General features: G+C 36.3%; 1 protein-coding gene across 2 annotated transcripts in view; it reads left to right on the plus strand.

Annotated features, from left to right (window-relative positions):
- Positions 1-12,117, plus strand: part of POT1 (protection of telomeres 1) — a 99,401-nt gene that overhangs the window by 39,893 nt on the left and 47,391 nt on the right. The window lies entirely within an intron of this gene.

Raw genomic sequence — 12,117 nt, forward strand, 5'->3', positions numbered from 1 at the left:
CGGGGCGGAAGGGGGCCGGCGGCGCGTGCCTGTCACGGCTGTCACACGCGTCCGAGCACGTGTCCGTTCCCTCTGCCCCAGCCGATGGTGGGAGGGAGGACGGCACGCGGGCGTCCACGTGGCCCTTGCGCTCTCCCCTTCTTCAAAAACAAAGAAAAGAAAAAAATTTTTTAAAAAAGAAAGCTGAGCACCGAAGAATTGATGCTTTTAAACTGTGGTGTTGGAGAAGACTCTTGAGAGTCCCCTGGACTGCAAAGAGATCCAACCAGTCCATCCTAAAGATCAGTTCTGGGTGTTCATTGGAAGGACTGATGTTGAAGCTGAAACTCTAATACTTTGGCCACCTGATGCGAAGAGCTGACTCATTTGAAAAGATCCTGATGCTGGGAAGGATTGAGGGCAGGAAGAGAAGGGGATGACAGAGGATGAGATGGTTGGATGGCATCACTGACTCAATGGATACGGGTTTGGGTGGACTCCAGGAGTGGGTGATAAACAGGGAGGGCAGGCGTGCTGCGGTTCATGGGGTCGCAAAGAGTCGGACAGGACTGAGCGACTGAACTGAACTGAACCTTTGTTTTGTAACTCTGTTATTAAAATACAACGTTCTAGGTTGATTGTGACTTAACACTTTTTTTTTTTTTCATTGGGAGTCAAAAATGAGGCATGGGGAAAATAACTATTTTTATTATTTTAGGTAGTCATTATTGAAGGATTATTTAGTTGGTGAAAAACTTGTTTGATAGTTTGCCCTGTTAGTATTTGTTAAAATGAGTAGCTTGGTTTCCAGTTATACCAGGAATCTAATGGTAATTTTTGAAAGAACCTGAAAGCTGTTTAATATTTCATTTGTATTGCTACTCTATTGTTCTTCAGGGCAAATTATTGGACAGATTTTTTTTTAATGCCTCCTATTTCTTGGATCTGAAGTTTTGTTTCTTACATAACTGTATACATATCTAAACACCAAAATATATAAAATTTTAGTTTGAAACTCCTCATTATTTTTGTAGATAACCTTAGGAGAGTCTGAGAACTTCCTCATGTTTAGTTATGCTCTTCTCGGGAGCTTGTTTTGTAGCCAGTAGATGATATTTTGAAGAACATTGGCCGCGGTGCAGGAGACCCAGGTTTGGGAAGATTCCCTGATGAAGGGCTTGGCAACCCATTCCAGTATTCTTGTCTGGAGGATTTCATGTACAGAGGAGCCTGGTGGGCTACAGTCCATAGGATTGCAAAAAGTCAGACAGAACTAAAATGACTTACCACACATGGATATATTAATGTTACCTTTTGAATGTATAGATTAAGTTTGAGAGCAAAGTTGTTTTTGAAACAAAACACATTCTGCTGAAATGTATAACTTCTACCCAAATGGCTTAAAAATAGATTGTTTTTCAAGTTTCTTCATAAACTTCCAACTTTCTGAGAGTTGTATGATAACCTCACCTTCCCATCTCCTCTTTGAGTGAAAACACATACAAAAAAATTGTTTTTTGGTTAAAAAATGAGAAGCATTTTTTTTAAGAAGTTTGGAATAGGAAAACTAATAAAAATTAACTTATGCCTTGGATTATTTCTTATAATTTTTTATACTTTTAGTTTTTTACTTTTAGAAATTTGAAATTTTGCTTTACGTGGAAAACAGTATCAGGACTTCATAGAATTTGTGTGTATACCTAGAGGTTATTACCAGTGAAAACCAGTGAATATGATTTTTAGGGTGGAGTGATAAACCAAATACATATTCTCTGCAGAAATATCATGATAAGAAAGTTCATATTTTATGCTAAATATTTGAAAGATTTGTCGTTGAATGCATTATATAAATTAGATTTAAGCAAAAGGTTAATGGTACCATGTACCAGCAACAGAATAAGAACTTAGAAGTACACATGAATTTCTGTTACCACTAAAAACAGTTTTGATCATTTAATCATAAACAGTGTATATACCCCAATCCCTACCAAAAGCTCAACAGCTGTCCATCAGTTTTTAGCAGACTCTTCAGGCTTCTCTTAACTCCTCTCAATTTCCCAGTTCATATGATACTTTTGAGAAACTGGTATCATCACCCACAATCACCTTCTATAACTGAAATAAGATTCATGTAGCATTATAGATAAGAAAACACTTCAAATTGAGAAAAGAAGAAAGATCAAAACTATGGTTTATTGATTTGTTTATTATCTTCCATAATACTGTCGAACTATTTTCTTTCATTCTTGGTACTTTTGAGATAAGTTTATTAATACCTTTTAATTTCTGATATACCTAATTCAGGATTTTTTGAGAATTTAACAGGTCAAAAGATTCTATAAAGGTGTTCTAGTCAAACAGCTAATGAAAATACTGTTATATGGGTAATATTTAATTTAAAAAAGCACTTGTTTTTCTCAGCATTTTAATAAAAATATTTAAATATACAGAATATTTGAAGGAATTATGGAATGAACACCCATATATACTGACCATTGTTGATGACTCCAATAGTTAATTTCTTTTTTGATCCATTTCAGAGTAAGTTGAAGATATCAGTACACATTATCCCTAAATATTTTAGGATGTACGTCACTAACTATCAACTAGAGTTCAGTGTTTATATGCAGTTCTTTTTTTGTGGGGGGAATCTGTTACATGCAATGAAATGTATGAGGGTTTTGTTCATGTTGATCCACTTAAATCCATTGTATGTAGTACAAGTTTATGACTATGTTTTTGTCTATCCATAATAATATAAAATCAAATACTATAATATTATTGGATATTCAAAAAATGAAAAGCTTTATCACTTATTGCTAGAAAATACTCATTTGTATAGGAAATACTAAAAAAAAGGTCTATAAACTTTAAAGAAGATGGAAGAAGATAAACTTTAAAGAAGATAGAGAAGATGGAAACTGAATCTTAGACTTTTCTGATGGTCTAGGTTGCTAGTTACTTTTATTATTAGGGACAAGTAATAAGGTTACATATGTCACTGGATTTTAGTTCACCCGGTTGTTTCAAAGTTTATTTTGGTTGTTTTTGTTGTTCAGTTGCCCAGCCATGTCTGACTCTTTGTGACCCATGGACTGCAGCATGCCAGGGCTCCCTGTCCCTCACCATCTCACGGAGTTTGCCCAAGTACATGTCCATTGCATCAGTGATGCTATCCAGCCATCTCATCCTCTGACACCCTCTTCTACCCTCAGTCTTTCCCAGCATTAGAGACTTTTCCAATGAGTTGGCTGTTTGCATCAGATGACCAAAATACTGGAGCTTCAGCTACAGCATCAGTCTTTCCAACGAGTATTCATTTGATTTCCTTTAAGAATGATTGGTTTGATCTCCTTGCTGTTAAGGGACTCTTAGGAGTCTTCTCCAGCACCACAGTTCCAAGGCATTGGTTCTTTGGCGCTTTGCCTTCTTTACAGTCCAGCTGTCACACACATACATGACCACTGGGAAGACCATAGCCTTGACTATATGGACCTTTGTCAGTAGAGTAGTATCTCTGCTTTTCAACACACTGTCTAGGTTATTTTGGTTACTTAGTTTTATAGTTTATGTAAGTTTGGAATATTCTTCAATGTGTCAGTTGCCCCATACTCATTTTATGGACACATAAGGACAGCCTTTTGACATCCCTTTTGGAGGATTAGGAGAAGTCAGCGTAGCAATTGGTTTGATATCAGGAAGCATCAAAATGAAATTTTACTTTTTTGATTTTAATTTTAAATTGTTCTCTTGTAAGTAACAACAAAGAAGGAGATAAGGCAAAAAAAGAAGAGACAAAAGTGTAAAACAGTGGATAGACAGGAGATAGGTAGATAATGGAGAGGTGGGAACTGCTAAAGAGAATATCTCAAGACAACAGTGAACTGCAGTCCTGAAAAGGTGTCTGCCTCTTCATCAAGTGAGTCTGTAAGTTCTCCATTTTCTCAGTAATACTTCCCTTAAAATAACTTGCAGATCTAATCTGCGTACACTTTTAGCAAAGAATTTTCAGTGGGAGAAACACCAATTCTGTGAAACATTCTATGAAAAAGTGGTAAATTTTGCATACTGTATCTGGCTCTTGAGGTTCACAATGCATTATTAGCATGTTATCACCTCTGAAAAGTTTTAAGAAAGGAATCTGTTTAACTTTATTTTTAGCATATTTTACTTGGAATTACTTGAACATAGAACCCTTTTTAATGTACTCTGATTTTTGTTTGCTGAAACTTGTTCTGTGGAGTCAAGTTTAGAGATTAGCAACTAGGAAGGGATAGGGCCAATTCGTATTTTTTTGCGATTTTTAAAAATTTATTTATTTTTAATTAGAGGATAATTGGTTTACAATATTTCATTGGTTTCTGCTGTACATTAGCATGAATCAGCCATAAGTATACATCTGTATCTTTGCAGTTTGATTATGATAGAATTGCAAGGGCCTCATCTCTGTAGTTTTCTATATAAAATGTAGTACTTTGTGAATTTTCACTTTCAAAGAGTATAATATTGTTGATGCCCTAAATCAGTGATTTTTCATTTTTTGTTCTAAAAATTATCAAGATCTCAAGGAGCTTCTATTTTTATGGGTCATAGTTACAGATATTTAAACATACTGGAAATTAAAAGTGAAAGACTAAACATTTAATAATTCATTTAAACCAAAAATAGTCTATTACATGTAAACATAAATAACATTTTTAATGAAAAATATATTTTCCAAAAACATGGAGTGTGGTATTGTTTCACATTTTTTGAAAGTATTTTTATCTTTAACACATAATAAAAGTAGCAGGATTCTCTTATCTCTTTAGCAGTTCTATATTATCTTCAACATTTTAGTATTTGAATATTTTCTGCCTTATAGCTTCTCAGAAACTCTTTGTGTTCCAAATGATATTTCACTTGAGAACCAGATTATCTTGTTAACTATAAGATATTTCTCTGTGGATGCTTGATTGATGCATATCTAAAAGCCACTAATTGAAATTCCAGTGGAAATTCAAATTGGAATTCTTTTGCAATCTCTTACATCTGTACTTTTCTTTTCATGTACCAACTGCAGTCAGTTTGACGTTGTATATTGGCAGTGTCTTTAGGTTCTTTGTTAAGGCAGATTCTAAGATTATATCTGAGTTCATTAGATAAGAATGTTACAATTTATTAACAGTAAGAGACATGCTGCTATTGCTGCTGCTGCTACCACCACCATCACCACCACTGACCAGCTCTTATATATACCATTTAGCCATGTTCTAGGTGCAGTTTTAAGCACTTTACATGTGATTACATATTTAATTTTAGCAATCATACGAGGTGAATACTAATTTCCCCCATTTTTCAAATATGGAAATTGAGGCATAAAGAGGCTAAATGATTTTCAGTGTCTGCAGTAAGCTTCAGTTCAGTTCAGTTCAGTCGCTCAGCCATGTCCGACTCTTTGCGACCCCATGAATCGCAGCACGCCAGGCCTCCCTGTCCGTCACCATCTCCCGGAGTTCACTCAGACTCATGTCCATCGAGTCAGTGATGCCATCCAGCCATCTCATCCTCTGTTGTCCCCTTCTCCTCCTGCCCCCAATCCCTCCCAGCATCAGAGTCTTTTCCAATGAGTCAACTCTTCGCATGAGGTGGCCAAAGTACTGGAGTTTCAGCTTTAGCATCATTCCCTCCAAAGAAATCCCAGGGCTGATCTCCTTCAGAATGGACTGATTGGATCTCCTTGCAGTCCAGGGGACTCTCAAGATTCTTCTCCAACACCACAGTTCAGAGGGAGAATTTTTACAAGTAACATATATTCACTGTAGGTGGTGCTTCCCAGGTGGCACTAGTGGTAATAAATTGCCTGCCAACGCAGGAGAGACATTGCCAGAGACTTGGGTTCAATCTCTGAGTCAGGAAGATCCCTTGGAGTAGGACATGGCACCCCTCTCCAGTATGCCTACCTGGAAAATCCATGGGCAGAGAAGCTTGGCAGGCTACAGTCCATGGTGCTGCAAAGAGTCAGACTCAACAATTGAACACACAATGACATGCATTAATTTAGTAAAGATGGTTGGTCAACTACTATGTATTATAGAATTTGTGAACTGTGAAGACTTAATACTCAATCTGGAAGCCTATTGTCTGTGTTTTCTGGTTAAAGAATGTCTGCTTCTGGCGTGCTTTAGAAATCCTCTAAATTAATATTCTGAAAAATATTTGCTGTGTTCACATATGTCATTCATTACACAATAAATATATGTGATCTATTTCAAGACACATTGGGTGTCTTCCCACAGCTAAGTCCTTATTTAAATAAGAAACTGTCTTAACCTACCTCTTATCTAATTTGACAATGAGCAAAGTGTTTCCACTCCCCCATTGAACCCTGTTCAGTTCAGTTCAGTTCAGTCGCTCAGTCGTGTCCGACTCTTTGCTCTCACAACTGGGAATTGGTGATCCAGAACTGACCAGCCCTAATGCCCCTGCTCAATTTCTGCTCCTATTAGTAGAACTGTATTCTCTCAAGACTTGTGTTCTTGCAGTTTTGTTCCCAAATCTCTTTGTACTCTTTTTCCTTGTTATTCTGACTAAGTAATTTCATTAAATCTTATGGAGATAGATGAATATGAATGTGAAAAGACTGTTTTTTGTGTGTTTTTTTGAAAGTTGAATGCTTTGGAAAGATAATAAACAGGCAGTGGGCTGGATGTGGCTGTGGACCATCGTTTGCCAGCTCCTAATTTATAATGCTGTGCTCTCTTCTTTTTCTTCTAACCACTCAAAATACCTCTCTATGTAGCCTCACATTTAACCATATATCTTCTTTTATTGCCTTTGTCTCTTCACTAGGATTTAACTCTTGTTCAACTACCTCAGAAGATGCTCTTTTTTGTTTTCTTTTCTTCTTTTAACTTATGAGTCAAAAAATAATTGTTGCAAAGAATGTAAAAATAAGTTCAAGCATCATCATAATGAATTTTTATAGACTTTTTCTATGTTTGTGAGGTCTGTTTCTGGAGTAAATTTATAGGTGAAGGAAGTTTCATTATAATGAATGATATGTTAATTCTTTAGTAATGAATTCTTTAATAGATGCATGAAATTGTAGATAATATAGAGTTGATACAGTATAATTTTTCCTATTTAGAAAAACTCTCAAGCCTCTATCACAGTTTTAAGCATAATATTTTACTTTCTTTGAAATTACTGTTTATGTTTGAAAAACATGTAATATGGAGACAGTACAGTGTTCTGGTTAAATATAGAAACACAGGAATCAGTTATGCTAAGCTACATGTGACTTTCATACTTGGATATCTTACCTAGACCTTTTAAAAAACTTAAGTTTTCTTGTTCGTTAATTTTAGTACACAACTATCTAAAAATTCAAGGAGACAATGCGTATAAATTGCTTAGCAGAAACCTGGTATTTAGTAAGCCCTCAGTAGTTGCTGACTGCTAAGTAACATAATTCCCAACCCCCTCCTCCTCCCCCCTCCCCCCCACCATTTTTAGGCTTGGGAATAAGATACCTTGCATAACATAGGTACTGTGGTTTGGTTTTGTTCTCTGTCTGAAAAGTCAAATACATTCAGTTCGGTTCAATTGCTCAGTCGTGTCTGACTTTGCGACCCCATAAACCGCAGCACGCCAGGCCTCCCTGTCCATCACCAACTCCCAGAGTCCACCCAAACTCATGTCCATCGAGTCGGTGATGCCATCCAACCATCTCATCCTCTGTCGTCCCCTTTTCCTGCCCTCAATCTTTCCCAGCATCAGGGTCTTTTCAAATGAGTCAGCTCTTCTCATCAGGTGGCCGAAGTATTGGAGTTTCAGCTTCAACATCAAATACATTATTCCATTTCATAAATTAATTTGGAATGTTGACATTTTATTTTGTACATTATTATTATTATTTGATAACTCAAACTATATTTAGGACTATAAATATCTTTTACCAAAGTATATATCCTTTAATGTTAAACATAATTTCAGACTCTGGTTAAGCTTCAGTCATGGTTTGAAATTTATCTTTAGGTCTCATTTTTTGAACTCCAAAGCTGGATGTGAAATGTATGAAAAATTTTGTTTTCACCACTTTTCTGAAATATGAATGCTTATTTTACTGCTCACCAAGGATCCAGGGCCATCTTAAGCCTATCTGTTTATCCAGTGTCAAGTTTAAATGTCAGTTTCCAGTTATTCTAGAAAATGTCATCTGGATCATTAGTTCTACGGTTATTGTGATGAATCATTGTGTATACAGAGTATAAACTCTATACACTAGCAAATATTCACATATAAAATAACACACAAACTGAGATCACAGCATTAGTGTTAAGATGTAAGTCAATGTAAGGAAAATGTAAACTTCATAAGAGAAGGTTCCATGCCCTATTCATTTAGTAGTCTTCCTGACTAGTACATATATATACCTAGCATTAGGTAGACACTCAATAAAATTCAGATTAGCTTATGTACTAAAATTTTTTAAAAACTGGATTGGAAAATAGCAGAGACCCAAGTAGAGTTCCTTGCTGCTGAAATACAAACTACTAACCACCACTGAAATATTCAGCGTTCTGTGGTGGTGGAGGGAATTCCTAAGGAGGTTTATGTTCTAGAGAGCTTTGTCATTCGCCTATAGTTAGTATCTATGGTGATTCTACTGTTGCATAATATTTAGATGCTTACTGAGCTAAGTCTTATATGCTTACAGATGTCAGTATTTTATCACTGTATATATGTAGTATAGGGTCTTTTTTTTTTTTTTTTTTTTTTTTTTTGCTTTCAAGGAAGACTTTGCTCTATGGAAAGATTCTCTTTTTTCTCTGTTAATAAAATCTTATTTTTATAAAAGGATTTGAGCACTAGGTAGATCTATTTGGCTTAAACTTGGGAAAAGCCATTGGTAGTACTTCCAATGAAAGAAAGAAAGGAAAGAACAGGGACTTGGCATGTGATAGCTCGTGTGTGAAGTGCACAGGTGTGCACTGTCTAAGGAGATGCCTTTTTCATCCACATGGAGTCGCTTAGATGAAAACACAGCTGTGTAGATTTCAGGCCAAGTTCTGCAGCCACTTGGGAATGCCCTCTGCTACGTAAATCTATAGCAGCTTGTGGAGCCATTCCTTTTACCCTCTTAGAATTCTGAGCATGTATCAACAACACAACCTTTGTGTTGTTCTTTGGGCAGTCCCGAGGTCACTTCTTTCTTTCTTGGCAGTCCATTCCTACCTAACTCCAAACCTGACACAGACACTTCAAGGGGAGTGGGGAGGAGGAAGGACCTAGAGAAGGAATGTGTGCATCGCAGGTGTCACATGTACAAGTGTCCCTGTTTCTGAAGGTTTGGATAGAAAGTTGTTCAATCACTAAGTCGTGTCCAACTGTTTGTGACCCCATGAACTGCAGCACACCAGGCTTCCCTGTCCTTCACTATCTTCTGGATATCTCACTGTCTCTTGCTCATACTCCTGTCCATTGAACCATTCAACCATCTCATCCTTTGTTGACCCCTTCTCCTCCTGCCCTCAGTTTCCAGCATCACAGTCTTTTCCAGTGAGTCAGCTCTTTACATCCAGTGACCAAGCATTGGATAGAAAGGCCAGAAAGTAAATGTGTGCCAAGACTGCTACTCTCTTGGGCTCAGTAAAGTTCCTCTTAAAGCTAGTTAGGTTGTAGAGTATTTCTATTTGAGAAAGAGGAGTCTTTTTCTAATTTGCACAAAGATACTACAAAAGCTAATGGGACCCTATATTAGACCCTCTAGACAATGGGTCTTCACACTGTTTTTCTCAGAGTGCCATATGGAGTCCTTTGCAACCTATCAAGTTATCTATGGGAAGGCTGCATTTTCCAGGAAAAACAAAAACCTAAGGCAGTTTTCAATATTCTGAAATTTAGGTTAAGCCTGATTTTTTTTTAACCACACCCCAGTTTTGCTTTGTTTTTCAGTTATTCCACTCTTCAGTATCATGTATATGCCACAAAGACTGGGCTCTGTCAGTTCATCCTGGCTAACATTTAGATTCAACTACTGTTATTTATGCCTGCTAAATTTGCAGTTTTGTTGATGTATTGTATTCCCAGTTTACAAAAGAGGCTCATTGTGAAGCATTTAAAATGAGAGGAGTAATTTAGAATCACTGCAACTTAAAATAACACTATAAGTACTAGTAGTAACTAGTTCTCTGATATAAATATGAAATGTGAGTTTGTGTATTCTAGTACAAATACATCTGTGATACGTGATTTTGCAGAATCTGTCAGGAAACAAAAATGTAAAGATACCGAGTTTGATCTTTGTGTACCTGAATTAGATTTCATTAGACTAGTGATCTCTTTGCCCTTATGTTTTGTCTGTCATGAAATTACATGAAACTTAAAACCTTCAGATCATTTGTGTTTTATTCAAAGTACATTACTCATTATCCATAGAATCTAATGTGCTGTTGCCTGTCTTTGCATTCAGCTTCTGCTTCATCTAATAATGGTTAAAGGAATTCTATCAATTTTCTTCTCTATGGCCATTAGCAGAAAATTTCAGTTCTGAATTCTTAACTGAATTCTTAAAGCAGAAGAAGAAATTCCAAAGATCATTTTCAAACTTGTTTTTTTATATCGTCTTGAAAGGTGTTATAACACATCGAGCAGTGCATGCACCAGGGATGACTCTTTACACTCCTGCATCTTTCTCCTAAGCAAGTCTCTCATTTTCCCATTTTAATATTAATTTAGTCTTTTTTAAGCATAGGTAGGAATAATGATGAAATAATAGGAGAATGAAATTGAAAAAATATTTCAAGATAAAGGAAAATACATGATTAAAAATTCCATAATAGATCTTAGATTTATAAAAGGGTAAAAAAGAGCCATATGGTCATCACAAGCAAGAATATGTTTTATTCTATTAAAAAAGAATGTGTTTTATTCTATTAAAAAATAAGTGAATTTACCTTTAATCTTTGGAAGACTGCTAAGAGAAAAAATGTCACGAAATAACACTCCTTATAAATAGTTAAAACTACTGACAAAGGAAACTCCAAAACTAAAAACCGGGTCCAATAGACCCTCTACATCAAGAGATGAGGAGATAATGTATTTTCACTGTTTTTGAAGATGCTTGTTAAGGTTTTGTTTTTAAAGTTTTTTATGTTCTCTGAGTTAATTATTGTCCCCTCCTCACAGAATCAGGTTTCTGTTTTCCCTCTTTCCCTCCAGTCCTGTCTCCCCACTTTCCCATTCCTGCCCCTTTCTCCGTACTCCTCTGTTCTCTTCCATCTCCTTCTCCCTTCCCCCTCCTGGTGTTCTTCCTCCTTTTCTTCTGTTTTTGTTCTGTGTCTTATTTTTACATTTACAAACGTAGGTATCATTTATTTTAGATTTTTGACATTTGTTTTAGACATTTTAGACAGTTGTTTCCTTTGCTTTGTATATGAAGAGTTTGTTTTTTCAACATGATCTCTTTTTTAAACAAGAAATCTTATAATGTTCACACTTCTAATAAGAGACAAATCTTATAATAGGAAACAAATAGTACTCACACCGGGCACATTGAAAGTGTCAGTCTAAGGTGGGTGGGAGGACAGCTTTCTATCTGGTTATAGACCTCCTAAAGTGATAATGCAGAGGGTTTATTCTGGGTACTAACATCCTCATCAGAAGCCTTACCACTTCTTGGTCTATCAGTGAAACTTCCTTGGAAAGCAGTCTGTGTTCCACGAAGAGGTGCAGTTAGAGACTGAGATATCCCACCTGCCTACCTGAAATCATCTTCAAGGGAAGGTTAAGATGGGTGATCATTGAAGCAGTTGTTCCATGTGTAAACTTTGCATTAGCCCCAATTTTAGCTGTTTTTCACTGTCTCCCTTAATCCTAAAGGCTCCCGTCTTTGCTGTAGCTGCTTCAGAGTATTTTCTGTTTGCATCCTCTCTGTCCATCTGATCCCTTAACCATTTACTTTCCAAACTTCCTGAAATAATGTTGATATCTTTTTTCCATCTCCTTCACGCTTCTCTCCTCACCTCTCCTCTCCCTTCACTGTTTTGGGTTTATCTTTTCCTCTGTCTGTACTGAGTATAGTATTGAGAAGGAAGGAAATCAACACATATTCTCAGTGTTCATTTTTCTGAAACATGTACTTTAAATGATAAC

Source organism: Bison bison, unplaced genomic scaffold, assembly GCF_000754665.1.
Source record: "Bison bison bison isolate TAMUID 2011002044 unplaced genomic scaffold, Bison_UMD1.0 scf7180017864530, whole genome shotgun sequence".
Classification (NCBI taxonomy): Eukaryota; Metazoa; Chordata; class Mammalia; order Artiodactyla; family Bovidae; genus Bison; species Bison bison.